Below are 12,874 nucleotides of genomic sequence, written 5' to 3' on the forward strand. Positions count from 1 at the left end.
CTGTTCTTTGAATCCTACTTGCTGAAAAGTTTGGCTTAAACATCATCATTAATTGGGCTTTACAGTCCAATAATAATTACTAATACTGGGCACCACTGCCTGTCAGCCTGTTTATTCCTAGATACCTGGCTGCTTTAGCTTTTCCATTTCTCTTTTTTAATTTTTTAATTTTTTTTTTAAAGCAGCGGGAAAAACACCTGAATAATTCAGCAGGAACCTTTTACATTATGAGAAATATAATCAGCTGGCAAGGGTGAGATATCTTATTTCTACAGGATGCTAACTCAAGTATTACAAGTGACTGCAAGATTAATGCCAGAACGCAGTAGGTGCGGATACACATTTTCTTCATTGTTCCAGGCGGTCTCAGCCAGCACAGAGCGCTGAGAGGAGACCGTGTGTTCCTCACCATGCCTACCTAATGCCATTTAATAATTTAAATCCATTAATCGGTTAAGAGGAAGACTTAGTGTTGCTTGACTCACCACTGCCAAGTGGAGGGTTTTTCCAGGCTAGATAAAAGATCTTCAAATTTTGTTTTCTTGCAAGAGAACTGCGAGAACCACAGCTTTCTTCATAAGAGGCTTCAGTTTTTATTGGGAGGGGGTGTGTTATTATGCCAAAAGTGCTTAACTAAGCAATAATATTCGTACATCATAAGTAGATGTCCGAGAATATTAGCTGTTTATGTCACTGACACACTCTGAAGAGTCTACAGGGGGCTCTTTCAGGAGTCAGGACCTCAATGTAATATACAGGCTTTGATTCTGATATTTCCCTTGATAACTGTGCTCTACCATATTGGGGTCAGAAGTCAGCAAAGGTTCATTGGCTGTTGTAATGCTCACTGTCACCAGTAATAAGTACAAAGGACTTGCTTTAAAAGCTGGCTTATAAAAGTTTAAGGAAACTTGGATTGCTAAGTGAACTTCCAAGGCTCTTCAGGGGCCAAGTGCACTTTGGTTGTCTACTTATATTAATTTCACAGAGTTTAAAGGGTCAAGCAATGCAGTTGGTGATGCTTATTAATTTATGAAACACAGAATCTTGCACTATCTTGCTTTGACCACTTTCGCTCTCCTTTTAGGAAATTTAATATACATTAAAGCCTGCTAGACAAGGGCGCCCTAAAGGATTAAGCCCAAAGTTCACAGCTGGACTAAAAGGTTGAAAGATGACGTATCCCCTACACTGATTTGATTCCAAGCGACATTCAAACAACAGAACCAAATTGTAGATGTTTGAATGTGTAAGGAAACAGCAATTAGAGGAATATCACAGAAAGGCATAGGATTAGGATTTATTTTCCTTAAAATGGTAAAACTGATTGCAGTCTTCTGCTTTCATTCACGGGGATGTGTTTGATCACATCAGCTTTTGGGGTCAGTGGTTGTCAAGAACAGATTTTGGTGTTACAATACAGGTTGCCAAGCTCTAAATGTTCATGCAGCCCTAGTAACTTCACAGAATATATTTGATTGTTGTGGCGATGCTGAACTGAGTTCTGGGTTGGAAAATATGAGCTGGAAGGGAAGAAGGAAAAGAGAAATGGATAGCTGCTGAAGTAACAGGATTAGAATTTAGAAACCTGACATAATCCTGTTCAGGGGTATTTCTGTATTCTGTTTACTTGCTTTTGAATTGCTTTGGTGTCTTGTCCAAGGGAGATAATTCCAGAAGTCATTCACACCCAGGCTGCAAATTCGATACTGCATTGAGGTGACAAATGGAGTGTGATTGCAAAGCTACCCAGAAAATTGGAAATCAAATTGGCTGTGATGGTTGGTCTGTGTGGTCTCCTTTTGGAATCAACAAGAGGGAGAAGAAAATGAAGGACAGGAAAATGAAGTGTGTCCTACTGTACGGAAGATGAGTTTATTTAGCTAGAGTTGGTAAAGGGGGAAGCAAATTTCACGTTATGTCAGCTGTGATTCCGGAGGCCTTAGGGAACACTCACCTCGAGGAAGCTGTTGTACTTCACTGGGAATTTGCTGTTGCGAAGAGAGACTCCAAACCTTGTAAGGGAGTCCCAGTGGTGAGGACTGTTTACATTGCAGCTGGGCCCAAACAGCCTCAGATAAGACTGTGGGGCCCTGTGATGCCTCACCTGCTGGGAGAAAGCCCGTGGCTGGAGAGAATTCATAGCTTTTGTGAGTGAAAAAGGAAAAAAAAGATGGGAGGCAGAACAGCTTGGAAGAATTCTGTGTGATCTGCAGCACTTCATTTCCAGCCAGAGAACAGAACTCACATGTCCGGGACTTCAGCAGCCTTGCCCTTGCATTTTAAACACTTTAAACAGAGAGAACAATACAGAAAACCCCATAGGACTCATGAGAAAGGGGGTTGTACTGAATCCCTGTTATTATTTCTTTGCATTTACTTGCTAACATAGACTGACCTCTGAGATTTTATACTATGGGGTATTTGGTTTAAAATGTACTGTGACCTTTTTCTTTTTAATTGATCAGATCAGCCTTGAACACTCAAAGAAAAATCTGCCTGCTCCAAATATTGCCTGAGGATTTAGAAAGTTCTTTCTTGGAAACAGAAGAATGAGATGAAACAATCATCTGTAAAGCCTGGTAAGAGAGAAAAAGAATAAAGGAATGAGTTATGTTTGACTTGTCTTCTTCCAAGAGATGATTTTTTTTGTTGTTTAAGTAGACTTTAGATGCGGGAGATGTTGTGGGAGATGTTCTGTGCAGTTTTGAGACGCAGATTTATCATGGCAACTCTGCAGGCCCTGTAGCCTCCACAGATTCGTGTTTAGTCACATGCACCTTGTGCCATGTACAGGAGAGAGCCTGAGAGGATCTTATATTTCTCCTCACTGCCCTCCATTGGTCCTTGTCACAGAAAAAAAGAGAGAGAAAAAGAAGATCTAAGAGATGAACTGGAGCTGAGCTGACCATGGACTTTGGCCAAGGAGTTGGTATGTTTGGGGGTATAATTGTCTTCCTGGTGTTTCACTAATGCTGATTGCTTTGGTAGGTGAAGGAGCCCTGAAATACCACATTTGCCACTCTGTTAGGAACTGAAAAAGCTGGTTGTCTGACACCAGAAATAAACTGCTTAGAGGTTCTTGTGCTGCTCAAAGCAGTTCCAGTGTCTTGCTAAAGCAAGTTTCAAAACAAGGGCAGTTTTTCTCCTGCTCTGGTAATCTGTAAACCAAAAACGGTTCTTTGTTTGGCAACTTGATTTGCAGAGAGACTGCATCATTTACCACTTGAGTTGTATGAAAAACTTTCTTAATGACAGGTGTCAATCAAGTAAATGTTTGCTATCTCCCACCTGAGCAGAAGCAACACTAAAATTTCAACTGTGTCATTAATAAACAAGGAGCCAACGGATGTGAGAGCAATGGAAACCCTGTGATCGCTTACTCTGAAAGGGATGATTGTCAGACACACCTCGATGGCATCTGCTTGCAGATATAATGAAGAAGGATTATCACTGCTGTAAGTGGCTGCAGCAACTCTGGTCAGCAAATAATAAAGACATTGTCACAGTGATCGGAGCTGCCTCCCAGGTGCTAACAATGTTAAGTGGTATCTTGGTGGTATTTTGAGTCCTCATTTATGTGACCACAATGGAAAACCAACAGAAAAGGACCCTTCTTTTTTGCGACATAATTAATTTCCTGCCATTCTCTGCACTCCTAAACTGAAAACTCAGTCATGACCAAAGTCTGCTTATTCATGCATAGATTACTCAGAGAAGCAGCAGTGACACACCTTGAAAGCAAAGACCTTGGTTAGTATTGATACACCTACACAAAATGTTGACTATATATTTGTTTCGTCCAGCGAGGAGGCGGGAGGAGAATGTTGCTGGCCATGAGTGTGAGCCATTAGCTGTGTCCTTTGGAAATGTAGAAATAAAAATTATTTTAGTATTCCAGCTTTTCCTGGGGTGCTACCTGCTGTTGGGAATTGCGCAGAGTACACAAAATCCTCCTGCGTCTCTCCTTACACGCCTTAATTTGGAGCTTCAACTAAAGGTGTTTGAAAGGAGCTTAGATATATGGCTCCATCTTCATAAAAAGGGACAAATATGAATAATAAAGTGGACCTGCTTCTCATTTACAGATCAAACCAAGCAACCCAAAAGCTGCCCTGTTCAGCCACCTCTGCTTGTCTTGAGTGGGGTGGCTTGGGCAGCACACTGGAAAATATAAAAGGTGCAAGAGAAATCTCTGATTTTTAAATCCTTTAACGTTCCCAAATTTCTGTTGTGATCACAGGTGATACAAAGCAGAGTTGATAAATTCACCTGCTTTTACATTGGGCAGGTGCAAAAGCTCTGGGTTTTGCTTTAGGTATCTTGCCTTGGTGAGCTTATTCCAGCTCAGTCCAGAACAAAGAGGTAAATCCTGCTGAAACAATCAGTCCCCAAGGGCTTGAGGCTATTGTCGCTAATGTACATATAAAAGTCAGTCATACCAGCTGCAGATGAAATCACAGATGAAATCTTACTAATTAATTGCATGAACTTTGTTTCTGCCTGGTTTGAGATTCTCTCAGCCTTGCATAAATATCTGGGCACCCATACTGTACACCTCAACGGGGCTGTTGATATTCTGAGGAAGACTAACAATTTTTGTGCCTAAAATAGCCGTGCAATTACTTCTGTTCACGTGGTCTTACAATAGCAAAATGGCTTCTGAAAACTGGGTTTGTTCACACATGATTGAAAAGTTGCCCTGCGTTGTTCTGCCAAGTTAGGCACTGATTCAGGTTTACGACCGTATCATTAATATTTTAGTACCGCATCAGTAACTGGTTGCTATTAATATGTAGTGAAACAGTGATATAAAAAGGGAGATGTTCCCTCTCATTTGGCAGAATTTGCATTACAGCTGGATGAAATTTATAACCCATCTTCTGCAACCTACTGGTCTGAACTCCTGTGATTAATTTCTACTGTGTTTATTTCTCTTTTATGTTCACTTTGGGCAATATTCTATCAAGTTTTCTGGCAAGCATAATAGTGGATATAGCTAATTTCAGCAGACTGCAAGAGAGGGACTTTGTAGAAAGTGAATTTTGAATTAGCGCTAGTGTTTGCAGCAAAAATCTGCCCCTGAGAGGTCTATTCCCCTCAGCCTGGCATCAGCAGCGCTTAAGTGCATGTGAATAGCCCGATTGACTTCAGGTGGGCAGCTGTTTAATTACCTTCCTGAACCAAGGCCAGGACCAGGAAGGAAGCCCCTAGCGCACGACCTGGGTGCCCACTCGAACCGCTTGTTTCCCGACTGCCGAACTTCTGAGAGTGACCCACAGATTGTTTGCTGAGATAATTTGGCAAACACTTCCCAGCTGAGAGTAAGTTGGAGGAAATCACCATCCGACACACAGAGAGAGGTGAAATTTGTGCAGTGTATTTTTCACGACGAGGCAGCTATTGCCCAGATTTATTCCACCTGCTTGTCTCTTCCTGTTTCAATGCTCCCAGCAATCACATTTTTTCCCCACGTTTTATTCAGGAACTCTGAAATCACAGGTCCCTCGCCTTCCTACCAGGAGAGCGGTGTGCCGTACGCAGCGCGCTGTGTGCAGGAGGAGGAGAATAAAGAATGACATGCTACTCTGGAAGCTACAACTATTTTCTTTTTTTTTCAGACCCACATCTGCTCTTGTCCCTCTTCTGTTCTCAGAGCAGTCTTTGGCTTCCCTTAGGAATCCAGCTGTGTCATCACAATGTGTGGCATCCTAATATTTCATACTAAGCTGTAAGCCAATTAGGGATGACTACTTACCATGCTGAATCATAGGAAGAGAAAAGGATAATGTGGCCTTCATATAACAAACCTCTTTTTTTTTTTTTTTTTTGGCAAGACAGATCACCTACACATTATATTTATAAGGCCCATGGCTTTGCACTCTACCCAATTAGGATGCAGCTTCCTTTTGCACCGTTGTGATATTTTAAGGGACTTGTTTACAGATGGATGCTTATTGAAAGTGCTGACCTGCTGCCATTATACCTTGTACTACCTTTCATCTTCAGATACTGAGACACTGGACAAAACTTGGTGTTGTAATCACCTTTAACAGGATGAGAACATGAGTGCGGCAAAATACAAATACCTTGTCCTGAGTTCCTAAATGCATTGGTGACCCCAGATGAGAGTATAAATGTTGTGGCATGCTACCCAGAGTGGAGGGAGAGGTTGATTAAAGTCGAACTGTGAAATAAAGCCTGTTATACCCAAAAGGAAGAAGGATGAATCATTCATGTGTATTTGGGAATCTGTGAAGTGTTTACTAATGAGCATCAAAGTGAAAGATATTGAAATTTATTTCCCATGCTGAAGTAATTAATGGACTATTATGCCAGGTGTCTAAGGTTCCAGGAGGTCTGGGATAAAGTGTTCCAGCAGAGGATACAAAGTATGATTTAAGATTAAATGGAATGATGTTAGTTCTAGCAGAGCACTTAGGATGTCCCCCCTTCTTCCAATTGCTGCTTCTTTTTCCTAAGCTGCTGAGTAGCTATTGGTATTATTTATTGTCTGGGAACTGATGAAGTACTCCTTTAAATTTGTCTTTGGATCCTAAGAGTGTTGCAAACTGAAGACTCCTGTGAGCGGTACCTGCCATCTTTCAGACCTTGTTTAATCTTGTTAATCTGCACTGCAAAGCAAGCAGGGCAGCACCCTCACCCAACAGGAGCCAGTTATAATAACTGCCACCCTCAGGTGACAGATTTTGTGTAAAAAGTCATGTTAGGGACTGCATTCAAATAAGCTCCCTGGCTGCAGATACATTCAGGGAGAAAGGATGGCCTCAGATTCAGCTTCCCAAACCAAGTCCAGCTATTTTTGTTGCATCTGCTGCTATCAGCTGCTACTAGAGGTTGTAGCTAAACAAAGCGTAGGGGCCTCTGGTTTCAGGCTTCCTCAGCGAGGTCCAGCTGTAGCCTGGTAGGGTTCAATTTGCTCGTTCACCCCTTGCTTTCCCTCACAAATACCTCTGAGACAAACAAGTTCTCCCACAACCTGCCAGAGAAGAGCGGTGGGGAGTCAAAGCACCAACATCTGTGGCTGACAGCGTGGGTGCAGGCAGCTGTAGGTTATTAGGGAGATCCTGCTTTGTGTTCCAGGGAAACTAATTCCTCCTATGCCAAGCAAGTTTGAGGGTTCACATCTCTGTGGTGAACTCTGGTGGTAAGGCAGGGCTAAGGACGGTACAGCATAAGAGCTTCTGCAAGTAGAGGACAAAGGCTTACGGTATTTTTCTTGCTAAGAGAAATGTTTGGTAAGTTGAAGTTAGTTCTGCTGAAAAGGTTTTGTGCTTTATCTGGAATAATGCTTGTTTTATAAACATAGGGGTTTAGAAACCTCTTGGCCTTCAAGAGAAAACTGCCTGTTTGGGAGCTGTACCTTTTTGTATTGTTATTCAAAAATGTCCCAGTTAATCATTGCTAAAGGCCTTGCCAGCCTGTGTTGCGAATTCCCTTTTTTTTTAAGAAAGAAATGCAGCATGTGTATGATTCATGTTGCTCCTCTCCACATAGATAAGGGCTTGTTTCAAATGTCAGGGTGGGGGAGGAAAGGATACCTGACCCAGAGGGCAATAATATTGAATGCACTGGTGTTGGACTTGACATTCCACTGGTATTCACTGTGATAACATCAATCTCAAGGAACCCTCCTGGTATAAATACAGAGCTGCTGGATTTAATATATATTTCCAAAGGAATTTCATAGTAATTGAGCATTAAATGATGTCCACTTATCGTAAAGCGTTACCGTTTTTATTAAAATTATAAATGGGCTTCAGCAGAACAGAATATACCAGATTCTTACCACCATCTCTATTAGTCTTTGTGCTGTAATTGTCATTGACCGCCTTTACTGTATTATTTCTAGACAGTTCATAATTTTTCTAGCTGAGTAAATGAAGATTTGTGGGCAAAGAAAGGCACTGGCTGGATTATGGAGTGCCATTGATTTTTATTCTCCTTGTTTCACAGAATATGCTTAAAAATCTTGCTATGGCTGTGTTGGGCCTTATTAGCACTCGGAGGAGCCGGATGGCAGTGACACGCGTTCTTCTGCTGCGCTAGAAATCTCAGCTTGTGGAGATGTCAGAGCCGACCTTGGATTAAATATGCTGGATGTCCAGGTATGACCCAGGCATCATTGTGGGTGTTTGCCAGTGCGTGGGTTGGAGTGAGCCATTACAAGTCCATGTTTACAAAAGAAACTGTGACCTGGGGACTGCCCAAAGTGTGGCAGGGCAGTTCTGTCTCATTCAATAATATCTCACCGTGAGAAAGCTAACGGCACATATTGGCATTTCCCTTCTATGAAAACAATGACTTTTGCACGGGTTATCAAAGCACCTGCCCCCATAGCCTCTCCTCACTGTGGCTTTCAAAGCTTTTCAAGTTTGCAGAGCAAGAACCCAAGTGAACGATGAGGGTTTGGTTCAGTGTATGGGGAGTGGTGGTTATTTCACTTTGCTCCCTTGTGCCATTTGGGGATGCTTACACATTACTAATTACTGAAAAATAGGTTAAATAAAACATTTTTTTTATTGATTAATTGAAAAAAGATAGGATTTGAAAACGGGGAACTGATATTTATTTGTAAAATTTGACCCAAATTTATTAACTATTTTAGTTCTTCTGAGATTGTAAAAGAGGGAATTAGGTGTTCACAGCAGAAATGATCTTACAGAACATTACTATTCTACTTTATTGTCATTAAACAATAAATAATGAGCCACTAAGGAGGGTAGCTGTGAATGGCAGTTATGGCAAGATTGTTTATCTCTGTGTACATTCTCGAGACCTGGATGAAATCACATGTGTGGACTAGAAATACAGGGCTTTCCATCCTTGGCTGATTCAATCAAGTCTGGTATGGTAGTGTTTACCTTTTAGATGCCTGTATCTTTTATTGGATCTTGATGCACTATCTAGCTCACATTAGCAATTTGGCTTGTTAATTAGCAGGTCTTCACTGTGGTCTGTTGGTCTCTCCTGCTGATCTCTGCATTATCTGTAGAAACACAGCCCCATGGGAAGATGACCGGAATGCCTAAGACCTTGTACAAAGCACTAAATGCTGTATCCGCACTAGGAAAAAAAGTGAAACAACCCTATTATACTCATCTATATGTTTCTGAGAACTCTGATTTCCAGGGGGTGAAAAAATCCACTGCAATTAAAAAGGGGAAATAGCCATCCCATTTAAAAGCAAGCAGAACATATCTGAAAATTGTTTTCTACAAAGGCACCCTCAGCTTCCTTGCTCTTCTCTTTGTTCCCAACCTTCGCTTGAGTAAAGCTGCTGTTAAGGATTCTTATTCAGCAGAATTCCCCAAAGCGTCTCCATTCAATATACAAGTATTTCTGACTGTGCGAGTACAGAGAGGTACAAATACAGCCCTATCTTCGCCTTTATTGTTTATTAACGCATCAAGTGCTCGCACAACCCCTGCTCCTTCTGAAAGCTGTAACTGGCCTGTGTGTTCTGGTTTGTATATGAAGTGACAGGAATTACACAGTCTGACTCCACAGACCAAACTTTCTGTGCAGCTCTGATAGAAATGAGCCCCTGGAGACTTGCAGGATGCTGCCTTTGCTCTGTGATGGCAAAGCCAGCTATCCGCTGTTAATCCCAATGCCTCACACAAGACACTTTCTATCTCCTGTAATGTTAATGCATCTGGAATTCCATAAATCAAATCTCAGCAGTAAAAAGGTTAATAAGTTTACACTATATAATTGAAAGCCATATTGGTGATTAAAAGGATTTTATATATCAGTTTTCTGGGTCACCAACTAATTATTTTTGGTGGCCTGTGATAAAACATGGCACCGTAGGCAGATAGAGGCTGTAATCATATAATGTCTGGAAAAATGCATTTACATTTATTCTTCACACTAGGTTGTGTATTCCAGCTTGTTGAATAGCCTTTGAGGTCCATCTTTCCTAGTTCAAAGACAATGGAAGAACTGTGTGCTCCCTCTACTTGGTGAGGTTCATACAAAGTTAGCGGACTGAGTTTTGAGGTCTGGCACACTCTCTCCAGAGCTAAGCCCAAGGGAACCAGCTGTCACCTGTGATGGAAAGGTTCTGCCGAGGCACTGGAGATCGGATTGCTATTATAATTCATTTTAATGCATTCTGCACGTACTAATCATTTATTGGAACAGGATCTTCTGTAATAGGGACATGACTAGGAAGAGGCAGAGGTGATTGATCATCCTTATGTAAAGAGGATAGTTTGAAAAAAAAAAAAGAAAACCAAACAAAAAGGAAACCTTCTGTACAAGGGGCAGATGTGCGCACGTGCATGAGGGATTGGGCATTTGGTGTGGAGATAGAGAAGAATTGAGCTCAAACCTTGTATTGAAATCTCTGCAGTTCTATCAGGCTGAAAGACCCTTTCGAGCCGAACACCCAGGCAGAGAGACATTTCAAACTCAGATCTTCATTTTGCAGGTTGTATGTTTTAGTGTAGTTTTCTGATTGCATCAAGCAGCAGCTAAGGTTAAAGGCAGATGCTGGGTGTGCGTGCAGATGTGCAGGGGGGTGGCTGTGTGTATACGCGCAAATAGCTCCTTGTATAGTCTCCAGAGCCTCCTGTGGTCCTGTGTGAGGTAACACAAGCGCAGCTCGCGGTGCAGTAAAGCAGCCCACTGCTGATCTGATTGTTCTGCCTGTTAAGCAAAGGGCAAATCCCAGCTGGCAAACAGCACGATACGGTGAGCACTGGGCACGTCCTTCCCACCATTGGGGCAGGATCTGAGCTATGATCAGAAACAAATGACCTGATACTCAAATCACTCCTGGATGGAGCTCATGGAACTGCTTTGGAGAGCGGGACCTTCTATTTCTGTAATATTTCTTAGATCATTTAATTGGCAAATCTTTAACCCTTAAATACCTGTTGCAGAGAAGCAGTGCCATGATATATTATACTGTAATGAGTAAAGGTTCCAGTCCTTTCCCACTAGAATTATTCGCTTGTCATGTTCTGTATCCAAATAAGAGTTCTTCCACACCAAAAATAACATCTTCTTATTTGAATTAAGTTCCTAAAGTGTTTGCTAGCAACATGGCTAAGGGGATACTTGGTTTTAAACACAAGCTTGGGAGGTTAAAAGCAGAATGGCAATTGTGTGAGTAATGGCCTATGAGTCAGCTGCTGAACTGGGCTTCACAACCTCCATGTCACCACCGAGTCAGAAGGCATTCATGTGGCAGTTTGATGTTGAAGAAATAAAAATAAACTGGGAGTTTCCACTAGTAGAAGACCATAGCAGGGCTTTCTGAACAGAGGCTGAAATGGGGAAAAATTAAGCAGCAGGATGGATGTGATGCGTCAAGTGCATTCCTCTGAAGTTTCTGGCTGGCGCTGATTTCAACCTCTCTCCTGGGGGTCTTTGCAGCTATAACTTCATTAGATTTGATCTGAACAATTTGAGGCTAAGAAAGAGCCAAATAACGCTTTTGCAATCTGCTGTTGTTACAGGTGGGAACAGCAGAGCTGATCGCCTTTCTGCCACTTTGTTCAATCTCTCTCTTTGGGGAGATTTTTGTCACTGGATTTGTAATAGCAGGAAGTTGTTATTTTTTCCACACATAATCAGCAGCAGAAAGAGTGTGGTCATGTTTCAGCATCTCGGTGCTTAAAGGCATTTCTTAAAATTGGCAAGGAGAGTGAGAAGCAAATGGAAAGGGGTCATGAGGTGACGAAGACAAGACCTTGTGGTGAGGTACTGCATGGGAAGAGAGGGATCTCACAGCTATCCTGAGAAAGGAGTTCTGCCTCTGACACAGCTAATCCAGTTATTCTGAATAATGAAATCACAACAATATCCAAACACAGGAAAATAATGTGTTCTGCATAAGCATTCCTCTTCTATAGTGTTGTTAGAGACAACAAAAAGAAATTTTGGCATCCACTGTATGGAGTTCACTTCTTGGGACAATGGTGTTTTCTGGGTAGAGCTTCTGTCTGGTATATTTTAGGAAGCACAGACAAAGAAGGGAAGGATCCCAAAAGCTATCCTGTATCTGCCCTAGAACAAGAGGTCAGGACCACAATATGGCCTCCAGTTCTCCTTGTCACTGAAATCCTTTCACTTCACGCCTTATTGCATAAGTTCAATATACTTTTTGGCTAAAGCTCTCCCAAGCACTTAGCTCTTTAAACTCCCTACTCAGCAGGTGGCTTATTTAAATGTGGCTGTCAGGTTGGCTGGTGGCCAAAACCGAATGGCTCAGTGCGTGAACCACAGTGTTTGGGTTTAATTCTGCTCTCCTTTCTGCCAGAAAAATCCTCCTGGCTCCGGTGGGGTTGTGTGGGGTACAAGTGAGTGCAATATAGGGCTGTCTGCTCAACTGTTTGTCAAATAAATCTATGGCCAGTCATTTGCATTATGTCAGCTAAACATTTTGCCTGGCGCTTTCGCATGTGCGAACCAAGGAGGAATTCTGGTTTGTTTGAAATGAAAGCCGTCATTGTCAACTCTCACTTAACCAATAAGCATTTCTTCTGCAGCGTGTAAGTAACTTATTTTGCAACCCGCAGCCTTGAAGAGGAAATGTAAAGTTTCTCTAAACATTCAGTACAAATGGGGATATTAGCTGCTTAATTGATTCTTCAAAATTCGGGTCTTACGGCTGAACAAGTGGGATGGAGTGTGTGTGGGAAGCACATGGTTTAAATTAAATATACGGAAAATTACTGCTGAATGATAAAAATATATTTTAGGAGTAAGCAAGCCTATTTTCCCTCCGCCTCTCCATTAAATGTGTCAGGAAAGGGCCTTTACAACTAGGTGGTAATTAGAGAGGAAAAAGCAGTGCTGGCAGAGCAGTCAATCTATCACATCCTCCAAAGCCTAAATG

General features: G+C 41.9%; 1 long non-coding RNA gene across 2 annotated transcripts in view; it reads left to right on the forward strand.

Moving 5' to 3' along the window:
- Nucleotides 1-12,874, forward strand: part of LOC139828947 (uncharacterized) — a 134,910-nt gene that overhangs the window by 47,375 nt on the left and 74,661 nt on the right. For both annotated transcript variants that reach the window (XR_011741058.1, XR_011741059.1), the window contains 2 exons: nucleotides 2,469-2,582; nucleotides 7,978-8,129. This is a non-coding gene — a long non-coding RNA (uncharacterized lncRNA). The remainder of the gene's footprint in view (nucleotides 1-2,468; nucleotides 2,583-7,977; nucleotides 8,130-12,874) is intronic.

The sequence above is a fragment of the Patagioenas fasciata genome, chromosome 12 (assembly GCF_037038585.1).
Source record: "Patagioenas fasciata isolate bPatFas1 chromosome 12, bPatFas1.hap1, whole genome shotgun sequence".
NCBI lineage: Eukaryota > Metazoa > Chordata > Aves > Columbiformes > Columbidae > Patagioenas > Patagioenas fasciata.